Here is a 13335-nt window from a genome sequence, read left to right as displayed (position 1 = left end):
AGTTCCCTAAGGTATAACGGGAATGGTGGAAAATACCGTGCTTTTGAAATGCGAGCGCCCGAGTCCCCTAAGGCATAAACCAACACCAATGTACATACTGTACAATGGGGGTAATTCTGAGTTGATCGCAGCAGGATTTTTGTTAGCAGTTGGGCAAAACCATGTGCACTGCAGGGGAGGCAGATGTAACATGTGCAGAGAGAGTTAGATTTGGGTGGGGTGTGTTCAATCTGCAATCTAAATTGCTGTGTAAAACTAAAGCAGCCAGTATTTACCCTGCACAGAAACAATATAACCCACCCAAATCTAACTCTCTCTGCAAATGTTATATCTGCCCCCCTTGCAGTGCACATGGTTTTGCCCAACTGCTAAAAAATGTCCTGCTGCGATCAACTTGGAATTACCCCCAATATTCCTAATCTCAATAGGCAATAGTGAACTTCTAACACGTCCATTTGCGACAGTGTACACTACTGCTTTTATGTTGTTTTGTCTGTGGGACTTGGACGCTCACATATTCATAAAGTACTTTAAATGGATCATATACTGTATGCTGTACTATTTGCGTCTGTACCGTATATACTGTATTAAATAATGCAGTGTAATGAGTATTTACTGTATGCAGTGTAACGAGACGCTTTCAGTATTGTATTTTACGGGAGATCACACGCATGCGCAGTAGTGATTGTAAAAAGCGACATGTGGTGGATGATCGCAGGTATTACACGTTAAGGTAACGCCAAATGCTCTGTCTGCCTCTGTGCGATTGGGCACTGATAATGTCGATATTATCTTAAACCATAAAGCTATACCTTTAAACACACTTTTACCATGGAGCCGCTGCGGCCGCTAGACTTAGTACACACGCTACGTACTCTGTACGCTATTTGCGTACAGAGTCCCGTACCTTGTACGGACTTAGCGTACAAACGCCGCGCTGGGGGTACAAAGTACACACAGCGCGCACACACTCTTGATATACTTTAAACCTTATTAGTAAGGCAATGCAATGATATTATTACACTCTAAACCTTATGCAGCAAAGCACTGCAATGATGTTACACCTTAAACCTTATACAGCGCTGACGGTACAAAGTACCAGCAACGCGTACACAACTTATCAATACACTTTTAAACCTTATATAGTTAGGTAATGTAATACGCTTTAAACCCTAGCAGGGAAAACAAGACACAACACCGATTTGTAGTTAAACACTGGGCTCCGACACCTCAGCGTATATATCTGGAAGGGGATAACAATACAATTTATACACTACAATATACAACAGAGTAAATGGCTACAGTCAATGTACATACGTGAGAATATTCGCTTGCGCAACCTGGTCCAGTCCTCCGCTAATCAGGTAGATAGCGTTAAGACTCTTTTGACCGGCCAGGCAGCAACAGGCTTTTTATACACTACTTCAAAAAGCAATACAATAGATACTGTAATCCCTTTGTCCATTGGACACAGAGATGTATCTTTACATTACAGGAGATGTCATAGGTTGATTTGAAAAGGTGGGCGATGTCTTTCCTAACTGCTCTTGTGGGTGGTCTCCACTGGATTCCCGCCGCATACATAATATACAGTAAATACAGTTTATATCTAAATTCTACTTCTGCACATAACTATACGCAGGAACATGCGATCTTCCTCTAACCAACACCGGAATGTTACCCTTAAAATACCCTACAGCTGGATACTAGACATCACCTTATAACCTTAGTCTGTCCCTTCCTATCATGCAAAGGTGAATCCCTTAGTCCTGGAATCATTTAAACTGTTGATACTTGCTGATGTGGTGCAGGGGGGCTATGTGTACAATGTGCACTATTTGGGTTAAATATGTGATGTTTTGATAGCTCTCCATGCGCTCACAAACTCCGCTGTAAATACCCATACCACGTGCAGGACCGCGGGAGCGACCATACGCAAATTGCGGATATGTGCAAGCACGGCGAAACAAGTGCACGCGCAGCGGGTATGTGTGTGTGGTTAGTACGTGTGTACTGGAATATTTTTCAACTTTGACATCACGCCTCTCTGTGACTAGGCGCGCCTCCCTGCGCCCCGGTACGCTGCATATGCCCGATCGGGACAAACGCCTCAGCCAGTCAAGATAAAGGTGGCTACATCTGTGTATATATATATAATTATTTTTTTTTTGTATGTTTAACTTGCAGTTCACAGATCACTGCGTGGAATCGCAGGCTTTATAGACGCACGTGAACACAGTGCACCAAACAGTATAATTTACAACTTAGAGCAGCGTGTCCCTATACACCGTGACCATAGAGCAAAGCCCATTGTGAGACTCTGGACACAGCAGTAATGTTTGCACGTTGTGCAGTGTATCCCCTATAGTGTATCCCCTGTACAGTGCCACACAGATCAGCAGAGTTTAGCACAGCATACATTTCCGGGAAATGGCGCAGAGTCCCGGCGCAGCGCCTTTTATAGAATCCAAGTCCCACGAGAATCCGACGCCGGGACGGTGATATTCGGCCTCACACTGGGATCTGAGTCTGGCGGGAACACCCAAGCCTTAGGCTTGGATGCGCTTGGATCCCGGTGTTCGGAGCGGTTCGGATTCCACAGAATCTGAACCGCTCATCCCTAATCTAAGCCCAATGTTACAGAAGCATTCTCCGCCTCAATGCCTTGCACTGTAAGCAAGCTGCTGAATTATGTCTGGATAATTACTCATCAGGACGACTGACAGGAGGGCTCCTGGACTAGATAATCTATGAGAAGAATATTACACAACCTTAAATATTTACTATAGAAGAATACTGCCAAAGTGCTTTCATGTGTTGTTTTTACGCACCCTCACACAACTTAGTAATACAATCATTTCCTTTATAGCTTCTTTCTGTGCTCCTAAGACATGACTTTATATCATCTGTGCTACTTTCTGGCTACAATCCAATGCAGTGAGCACAGTATATATAGACAGAAGTGCATGCTAACATAAATACAAGGGCCCTCATTCCGAGTTGTTCGCTCGCAAGCTGCTTTTAGCTGCATTGCACACGCTAAGCCGCCGCCTACTGGGAGTGAATCTTAGCTTCTTAAAATTGCGAACGAAAGATTCGCAATATTGCGATTAGAGATGAGCGGGTTCGGTTTCTCTGAATCCGAACCCGCCAGAACTTCATGTTTTTTTTCACGGGTCCGAGCGACTCGGATCTTCCCGCCTTGCTCGGTTAACCCGAGCGCGCCCGAACGTCATCATGACGCTGTCGGATTCTCGCGAGGCTCGGATTCTATCGCGAGACTCGGATTCTATATAAGGAGCCGCGCGTCGCCGCCATTTTCACACGTGCATTGAGATTGATAGGGAGAGGACGTGGCTGGCGTCCTCTCCGTTTAGAATTAGAATAGATTAGAGAGACACTTGATTTACTAATTTTGGGGAGCATTAGGAGTACTCAGTAGTGTACAGTGCAGAGTTTTGCTGATAGTGACCAGTGACCACCACTTTTATTTATAATCCGTTCTCTGCCTGAAAAAAGCGATACACAGCACACAGTGACTCAGTCACATACCATATCTGTGTGCACTGCTCAGGCTCAGGCCAGTGTGCTGCATCATCTATTATCTATCTATATATAATATTATATATATCTGTCTGACTGCTCAGCTCACACAGCTTATAATTGTGGGGGAGACTGGGGAGCACTACTGCAGTGCCAGTTATAGGTTATAGCAGGAGCCAGGAGTACATAATATATTATATAGTGAGTGACCACCAGACACACAGTGCAGTTTATTTAATATATCCGTTCTCTGCCTGAAAAAAGCGATACACACAGTGACTCAGTCAGTCACATACCATATCTGTGTGCACTGCTCAGGCTCAGGCCAGTGTGCTGCATCATCTATATATATTATATATCTGTCTGACTGCTCAGCTCACACAGCTTATAATTGTGGGGGAGACTGGGGAGCACTACTGCAGTGCCAGTTATAGGTTATAGCAGGAGCCAGGAGTACATAATATTATATTAAAATTAAACAGTGCACACTTTTGCTGCAGGAGTGCCACTGCCAGTGTGACTAGTGACCAGTGACCTGACCACCAGTATATAATATTAGTAGTATACTATCTCTTTATCAACCAGTCTATATTAGCAGCAGACACAGTACAGTGCGGTAGTTCACGGCTGTGGCTACCTCTGTGTCGGCACTCGGCAGCCCGTCCATAATTGTATATACCACCTAACCGTGGTTTTTTTTTCTTTCTTTATACATACATACTAGTTACGAGTATACTATCTCTTTATCAACCAGTCTATATATTAGCAGCAGACACAGTACAGTGCGGTAGTTCACGGCTGTGGCTACCTCTGTGTCGGCACTCGGCAGCCCGTCCATAATTGTATATACCACCTAACCGTGGTTTTTTTTTCTTTCTTTATACATACATACTAGTTACGAGTATACTATCTCTTTATCAACCAGTCTATATATTAGCAGCAGACACAGTACAGTGCGGTAGTTCACGGCTGTGGCTACCTCTGTGTCGGCACTCGGCAGCCCGTCCATAATTGTATATACCACCTAACCGTGGTTTTTTTTTCTTTCTTTATACATACATACTAGTTACGAGTATACTATCTCTTTATCAACCAGTCTATATATTAGCAGCAGACACAGTACAGTGCGGTAGTTCACGGCTGTGGCTACCTCTGTGTCGGCACTCGGCAGCCCGTCCATAATTGTATATACCACCTAACCGTGGTTTTTTTTTCTTTCTTTATACATACATACTAGTTACGAGTATACTACCTCTTTATCAACCAGTCTATATTAGCAGCAGACACAGTACAGTGCGGTAGTTCACGGCTGTGGCTACCTCTGTGTCGGCACTCGGCAGCCCGTCCATAATTGTATATACCACCTAACCGTGGTTTTTTTTTCTTTCTTTATACATACATACTAGTTACGAGTATACTATCTCTTTATCAACCAGTCTATATATTAGCAGCAGACACAGTACAGTGCGGTAGTTCACGGCTGTGGCTACCTCTGTGTCGGCACTCGGCAGCCCGTCCATAATTGTATATACCACCTAACCGTGGTTTTTTTTTCTTTCTTTATACATACATACTAGTTACGAGTATACTATCTCTTTATCAACCAGTCTATATATTAGCAGCAGACACAGTACAGTGCGGTAGTTCACGGCTGTGGCTACCTCTGTGTCGGCACTCGGCAGCCCGTCCATAATTGTATATACCACCTAACCGTGGTTTTTTTTTCTTTCTTTATACATACATACTAGTTACGAGTATACTATCTCTTTATCAACCAGTCTATATATTAGCAGCAGACACAGTACAGTGCGGTAGTTCACGGCTGTGGCTACCTCTGTGTCGGCACTCGGCAGCCCGTCCATAATTGTATATACCACCTAACCGTGGTTTTTTTTTCTTTCTTTATACATACATACTAGTTACGAGTATACTATCTCTTTATCAACCAGTCTATATATTAGCAGCAGACACAGTACAGTGCGGTAGTTCACGGCTGTGGCTACCTCTGTGTCGGCACTCGGCAGCCCGTCCATAATTGTATATACCACCTAACCGTGGTTTTTTTTTTTTTCTTTATACATACATACTAGTTACGAGTATACTATCTCTTTATCAACCAGTCTATATATTAGCAGCAGACACAGTACAGTGCGGTAGTTCACGGCTGTGGCTACCTCTGTGTCGGCACTCGGCAGCCCGTCCATAATTGTATATACCACCTAACCGTGGTTTTTTTTTCTTTCTTTATACATACATACTAGTTACGAGTATACTATCTCTTTATCAACCAGTCTATATATTAGCAGCAGACACAGTACAGTGCGGTAGTTCACGGCTGTGGCTACCTCTGTGTCGGCACTCGGCAGCCCGTCCATAATTGTATATACCACCTAACCGTGGTTTTTTTTTCTTTCTTTATACATACATACTAGTTACGAGTATACTATCTCTTTATCAACCAGTCTATATATTAGCAGCAGACACAGTACAGTGCGGTAGTTCACGGCTGTGGCTACCTCTGTGTCGGCACTCGGCAGCCCGTCCATAATTGTATACTAGTATCCAATCCATCCATCTCCATTGTTTACCTGAGGTGCCTTTTAGTTGTGCCTATTAAAATATGGAGAACAAAAATGTTGAGGTTCCAAAATTAGGGAAAGATCAAGATCCACTTCCACCTCGTGCTGAAGCTGCTGCCACTAGTCATGGCCGAGACGATGAAATGCCAGCAACGTCGTCTGCCAAGGCCGATGCCCAATGGCATAGTACAGAGCATGTCAAAACCAAAACACCAAATATCAGTAAAAAAAGGACTCCAAAACCTAAAATAAAATTGTCGGAGGAGAAGCGTAAACTTGCCAATATGCCATTTACCACACGGAGTGGCAAGGAACGGCTGAGGCCCTGGCCTATGTTCATGGCTAGTGGTTCAGCTTCACATGAGGATGGAAGCACTCAGCCTCTCGCTAGAAAAATGAAAAGACTCAAGCTGGCAAAAGCACAGCAAAGAACTGTGCGTTCTTCGAAATCCCAAATCCACAAGGAGAGTCCAATTGTGTCGGTTGCGATGCCTGATTTTCCCAACACTGGACGTGAAGAGCATGCGCCTTCCACCATTTGCACGCCCCCTGCAAGTGCTGGAAGGAGCACCCGCAGTCCAGTTCCTGATAGTCAGATTGAAGATGTCAGTGTTGAAGTACACCAGGATGAGGAGGATATGGGTGTTGCTGGCGCTGGGGAGGAAATTGACCAGGAGGATTCTGATGGCGAGGTGGTTTGTTTAAGTCAGGCACCTGGGGAGACACCTGTTGTCCGTGGGAGGAATATGGCCGTTGACATGCCAGGTGAAAATACCAAAAAAATCAGCTCTTCGGTGTGGAGGTATTTCACCAGAAATGCGGACAACAGGTGTCAAGCCGTGTGTTCCCTTTGTCAAGCTGTAATAAGTAGGGGTAAGGACGTTAACCACCTCGGAACATCCTCCCTTATACGTCACCTGCAGCGCATTCATAATAAGTCAGTGACAAGTTCAAAAACTTTGGGTGACAGCGGAAGCAGTCCACTGACCAGTAAATCCCTTCCTCTTGTAACCAAGCTCACGCAAACCACCCCACCAACTCCCTCAGTGTCAATTTCCTCCTTCCCCAGGAATGCCAATAGTCCTGCAGGCCATGTCACTGGCAAGTCTGACGAGTCCTCTCCTGCCTGGGATCCTCCGATGCATCCTTGCGTGTAACGCCTACTGCTGCTGGCGCTGCTGTTGTTGCCGCTGGGAGTCGATGGTCATCCCAGAGGGGAAGTCGTAAGCCCACTTGTACTACTTCCAGTAAGCAATTGACTGTTCAACAGTCCTTTGCGAGGAAGATGAAATATCACAGCAGTCATCCTACTGCAAAGCGGATAACTGAGTCCTTGACAACTATGTTGGTGTTAGACGTGCGTCCGGTATCCGCCGTTAGTTCACAGGGAACTAGACAATTTATTGAGGCAGTGTGCCCCCGTTACCAAATACCATCTAGGTTCCACTTCTCTAGGCAGGCGATACCGAGAATGTACACGGACGTCAGAAAAAGACTCACCAGTCTCCTAAAAAATGCAGTTGTACCCAATGTCCACTTAACCACGGACATGTGGACAAGTGGAGCAGGGCAGGGTCAGGACTATATGACTGTGACAGCCCACTGGGTAGATGTATGGACTCCCGCCGCAAGAACAGCAGCGGCGGCACCAGTAGCAGCATCTCGCAAACGCCAACTCTTTCCTAGGCAGGCTACGCTTTGTATCACCGCTTTCCAGAATACGCACACAGCTGAAAACCTCTTACGGCAACTGAGGAAGATCATCGCGGAATGGCTTACCCCAATTGGACTCTCCTGTGGATTTGTGGCATCGGACAACGCCAGCAATATTGTGTGTGCATTAAATATGGGCAAATTCCAGCACGTCCCATGTTTTGCACATACCTTGAATTTGGTGGTGCAGAATTTTTTAAAAAACGACAGGGGCGTGCAAGAGATGCTGTCGGTGGCCAGAAAAATTGCGGGACACTTTCGGCATACAGGCACCACGTACAGAAGACTGGAGCACCACCAAAAACTACTGAACCTGCCCTGCCATCATCTGAAGCAAGAAGTGGTAACGAGGTGGAATTCAACCCTCTATATGCTTCAGAGGTTGGAGGAGCAGCAAAAGGCCATTCAAGCCTATACAATTGAGCACGATATAGTAGGTGGAATGCACCTGTCTCAAGTGCAGTGGAGAATGATTTCAACGTTGTGCAAGGTTCTGATGCCCTTTGAACTTGCCACACGTGAAGTCAGTTCAGACACTGCCAGCCTGAGTCAGGTCATTCCCCTCATCAGGCTTTTGCAGAAGAAGCTGGAGACATTGAAGGAGGAGCTAACACGGAGCGATTCCGCTAGGCATGTGGGACTTGTGGATGCAGCCCTTAATTCGCTTAACAAGGATTCACGGGTGGTCAATCTGTTGAAATCAGAGCACTACATTTTGGCCACCGTGCTCGATCCTAGATTTAAAGCCTACCTTGGATCTCTCTTTCCGGCAGACACAGGTCTGCTGGGGTTGAAAGACCTGCTGGTGACAAAATTGTCAAGTCAAGCGGAACGCGACCTGTCAACATCTCCTCCTTCACATTCTCCCGCAACTGGGGGTGCGAGGAAAAGGCTCAGAATTCCGAGCCCACCCGCTGGCGGTGATGCAGGGCAGTCTGGAGCGACTGCTGATGCTGACATCTGGTCCGGACTGAAGGACCTGACAACGATTACGGACATGTCGTCTACTGTCACTGCATATGATTCTCTCAACATTGATAGAATGGTGGAGGATTATATGAGTGACCGCATCCAAGTAGGCACGTCACACAGTCCGTACTTATACTGGCAGGAAAAAGAGGCAATTTGGAGGCCCTTGCACAAACTGGCTTTATTCTACCTAAGTTGCCCTCCCACAAGTGTGTACTCCGAAAGAGTGTTTAGTGTCGCCGCTCACCTTGTCAGCAATCGGCGTACGAGGTTACATCCAGAAAATGTGGAGAAGATGATGTTCATTAAAATGAATTATAATCAATTCCTCCGCGGAGACATTGACCAGCAGCAATTGCCTCCACAAAGTACACAGGGAGCTGAGATGGTGGATTCCAGTGGGGACGAATTGATAATCTGTGAGGAGGGGGATGTACACGGTGATATATCGGAGGGTGAAGATGAGGTGGACATCTTGCCTCTGTAGAGCCAGTTTGTGCAAGGAGAGATTAATTGCTTCTTTTTTGGGGGGGGTCCAAACCAACCCGTCATATCAGTCACAGTCGTGTGGCAGACCCTGTCACTGAAATGATGGGTTGGTTAAAGTGTGCATGTCCTGTTTTGTTTATACAACATAAGGGTGGGTGGGAGGGCCCAAGGACAATTCCATCTTGCACCTCTTTTTTCTTTTCTTTTTCTTTGCATCATGTGCTGATTGGGGAGGGTTTTTTTGGAAGGGACATCCTGCGTGACACTGCAGTGCCACTCCTAGATGGGCCCGGTGTTTGTGTCGGCCACTAGGGTCGCTAATCTTACTCACACAGTCAGCTACCTCATTGCGCCTCTTTTTTTCTTTGCGTCATGTGCTGTTTGGGGAGGGTTTTTTGGAAGGGACATCCTGCGTGACACTGCAGTGCCACTCCTAGATGGGCCCGGTGTTTGTGTCGGCCACTAGGGTCGCTAATCTTACTCACACAGCTACCTCATTGCGCCTCTTTTTTTCTTTGCGTCATGTGCTGTTTGGGGAGGGTTTTTTGGAAGGGACATCCTGCGTGACACTGCAGTGCCACTCCTAGATGGGCCCGGTGTTTGTGTCGGCCACTAGGGTCGCTAATCTTACTCACACAGCTACCTCATTGCGCCTCTTTTTTTCTTTGCGTCATGTGCTGTTTGGGGAGGGTTTTTTGGAAGGGACATCCTGCGTGACACTGCAGTGCCACTCCTAGATGGGCCCGGTGTTTGTGTCGGCCACTAGGGTCGCTAATCTTACTCACACAGCTACCTCATTGCGCCTCTTTTTTTCTTTGCGTCATGTGCTGTTTGGGGAGGGTTTTTTGGAAGGGACATCCTGCGTGACACTGCAGTGCCACTCCTAGTTGGGCCCGGTGTTTGTGTCGGCCACTAGGGTCGCTTATCTTACTCACACAGCGACCTCGGTGCAAATTTTAGGACTAAAAATAATATTGTGAGGTGTGAGGTATTCAGAATAGACTGAAAATGAGTGTAAATTATGGTTTTTGAGGTTAATAATACTTTGGGATCAAAATGACCCCCAAATTCTATGATTTAAGCTGTTTTTTAGTGTTTTTTGAAAAAAACACCCGAATCCAAAACACACCCGAATCCGACAAAAAAAATTCGGTGAGGTTTTGCCAAAACGCGTTCGAACCCAAAACACGGCCGCGGAACCGAACCCAAAACCAAAACACAAAACCCGAAAAATTTCAGGCGCTCATCTCTAATTGCGATAAGACATCTCTGTGCAGTTTCTGAGTAACTCGAGACTTACTCGGCATCTGCGATCAGTTCAGTGCTTGTCGTTCCTGGTTTGACGTCACAAACACACCCAGCGTTCGCCCAGACACTCCTCCGTTTCTCCAGCCACTCCCGCGTTTTTCCCAGAAACGGTAGCGTTTTTTCACACACTCCCATAAAACGGCCAGTTTCCGCCCAGAAACACCCACTTCCTGTCAATCACATTACGATCGCCTGAACGAAGAAAAAGCCGTAAGTAAAAAACCTAACTGTATAGCAAATTTACTTGGCGCAGTCGCAGTGCGGACATTGCGCATGCACACTAAGCGGAAAATCGCTGCGATGCGAAGAAATTTACCGAATGAACAACTCGGAATGACCCCCAAGGTTAATATAGCCCCCACGAAGTAAGACAGTAATACTGCAGTGCAGCAATGGAGTATGTGAAAGTTACAGGAGAACCTGCACACACGTCAATTAAGTGAACATAATCTGTTGGATATCACGTGGATACATTTGCACAAGTCACCTGGTTTTAATGACAAGTGCGTGGATTTGTGGCATGCGCATGTTCCACGGTGCTATTGTTATTGCATTATGTGATAGTGTAATGGATGATCAGACACTGCTGAGGGACATACTGCGCACGCACATCATACAGACGTTGTTTCCATGGTAATAAGACAGTCGTTAGTATGATAACCAATGAAGCTCATGCGTGATATATATTAGATAGCAATTATTTAATGCATCATCAGATGCCTGTGTTTATTATTGCAGCTGTGCAATAACAATGTATATACTACGCGTAACGCATAGATGTGCCTCAGGGGGCTTTACGCACCATCTTGTGCATTACGCAAGTGACTGCGTGAATCGGTGAAAAAAAAAACTATTCTCCATCTGTTTGTTTAGTTCTGATGTTGTTTGTATTCTAGATAATTATAATGCACAATGGAATATGCTGTCATTATATAAATAGTTGTTATTAATTAATAATAAGTGAAACAGTTTAGAAGTGTCACGCATATCACATTGTGTGACGGAACAGGCCGCGTACACGGAGGTGAGAAGTTTTGGTGACACAATCATTTGGCAGCTTTGTCTTTGCCTACAGAAGCTTGTAAATTCACTTTATTTCCAGTCTACATATAGCGCGAGTGACAGTCGGCTCATTCTGCTGCGCGGTGCGGCTGGGACAGGGCTGGGAAGTCAGAAAGAACACACATAATAGGGAGAATTCCGTGTTAGGCCCTTTTACATCATTATCTGCAGGTTTCCTTATTTTGGCCTAAATTTGCAACATGAAAATGTATCTGGAAGCAGCGTATGCTCTCACCATGGGCCCCTGAGTCCAGAGGGGGCCCTCAACGCACACACTGCACCCATTTATAAAATACTCACCCCTCCGAAGTCCAGCGCCGGCATCCACAGCACTATTAGAACTCTGTGAAAATGGCTCAGCGGTCATTTTCATGGAGTTCTGCGCATGCGCAGTAGAGGAATCTCAGGGAAAATGGGCACCGCGCCATTTTCCCGGAGATCTGTGCATGTGCAGTAGAGTCTGAGCCTTCTAGTGCTCAGACTCTACAGCGCTCCGGGCAGAGAGGAGGGGCCCGAATGGAGGAGGCTGAACACGGGCCTCCTCCTTTCTTAAAATGCCCCTGGCTTTTACCCTGCTTCCAGGAACCATGGGGTCTATAGCAGTCCCTCCGCATCACATCCTGGGTATATATAATATATACAGGTACCTACCACCCACTGGGGTATCTATAATGGTAGAGAGTCCAGTGTGTAAGTACTACAGAGGCTGGGCATTTTAGGGTTCTTTAAGTTGTCTTTGTTCCACTGCAAGAAAACGTTATAAAATAGTTGTCTCTGTGGGGCTTGTCTCTTCCAAGTGCTGATTGGATTTCTAAGTGTGAGTTTTAAACAGCAAAAAGGTGAACTCTGATTAATCTGTCTATCCATATAGGGATAGCAATATTGTGAGAGAAAGTAATCTGATTCTGATTGTTAGTATCTATACTATATCTATAATCTGATTCTGATTGTTTGTATCTATACTGTTTCTTTTTGTTTTAATATATCTGTACTGGGTTGTTTGTTTGTTTTTCGGAGGGGAAAAAAAAAGTGTGAGGTGAAAAGCCAGAGGCGTTAACTCAGGTGTGAGTAATCAGGAGTAATCAGGAGGAGGAGGGGCTGATTAAGGCAGCTGGCTGGGCCTATATGAGCAGTGACTAGACTCTTGGAGCTCGCTCTGTGGGGCTTGTCTCTTCCAAGTGCTGATTGGATTTCTAAGTGTGAGTTTTAAACAGCAAAAAGGTGAGTTAGATTACAGAAAAAGGTGAGTTTTATAATACACAATACACAATCAGGAACACACATTTGCAGTACCATTAAACTTCCGGTGAGGCTGCAAGGGGCTGACCTTGTGAGTGAGTGAGAGGGTCTCTTACTTGGAGTAGCAGCTTGGAGTAGCAGAGGGGCTGTGATTGTGCGTGTGTGCGGGGTTTTTTTTTTTTGTGTGTGTTTTTCCAGGAGCTGGAAGACGAGTGAAAAGGAGGTGCAGTGAGCTGGAACAACTGCAACTGCTAAGTGGAGTATAGGTGCCGCAGGAGACAGTACTACGGCTGCATAAAAGTGAAGGACCAAGAACCACACAAAGATAGATAAGTATAAGTCAGCTTAATTTATTGTATAAGTGAGATTGCTTGTCTTCTACTTTGTATTTTTGCTGCTTTTTCTGTGAGAGTAACAGGGAGTTAGACCTTAC

The sequence above is a fragment of the Pseudophryne corroboree genome, chromosome 11 (assembly GCF_028390025.1).
Source record: "Pseudophryne corroboree isolate aPseCor3 chromosome 11, aPseCor3.hap2, whole genome shotgun sequence".
NCBI lineage: Eukaryota > Metazoa > Chordata > Amphibia > Anura > Myobatrachidae > Pseudophryne > Pseudophryne corroboree.
The sequence above is the reverse complement of the archived record's forward strand: the minus strand, read 5'-3'. Positions refer to the sequence as shown.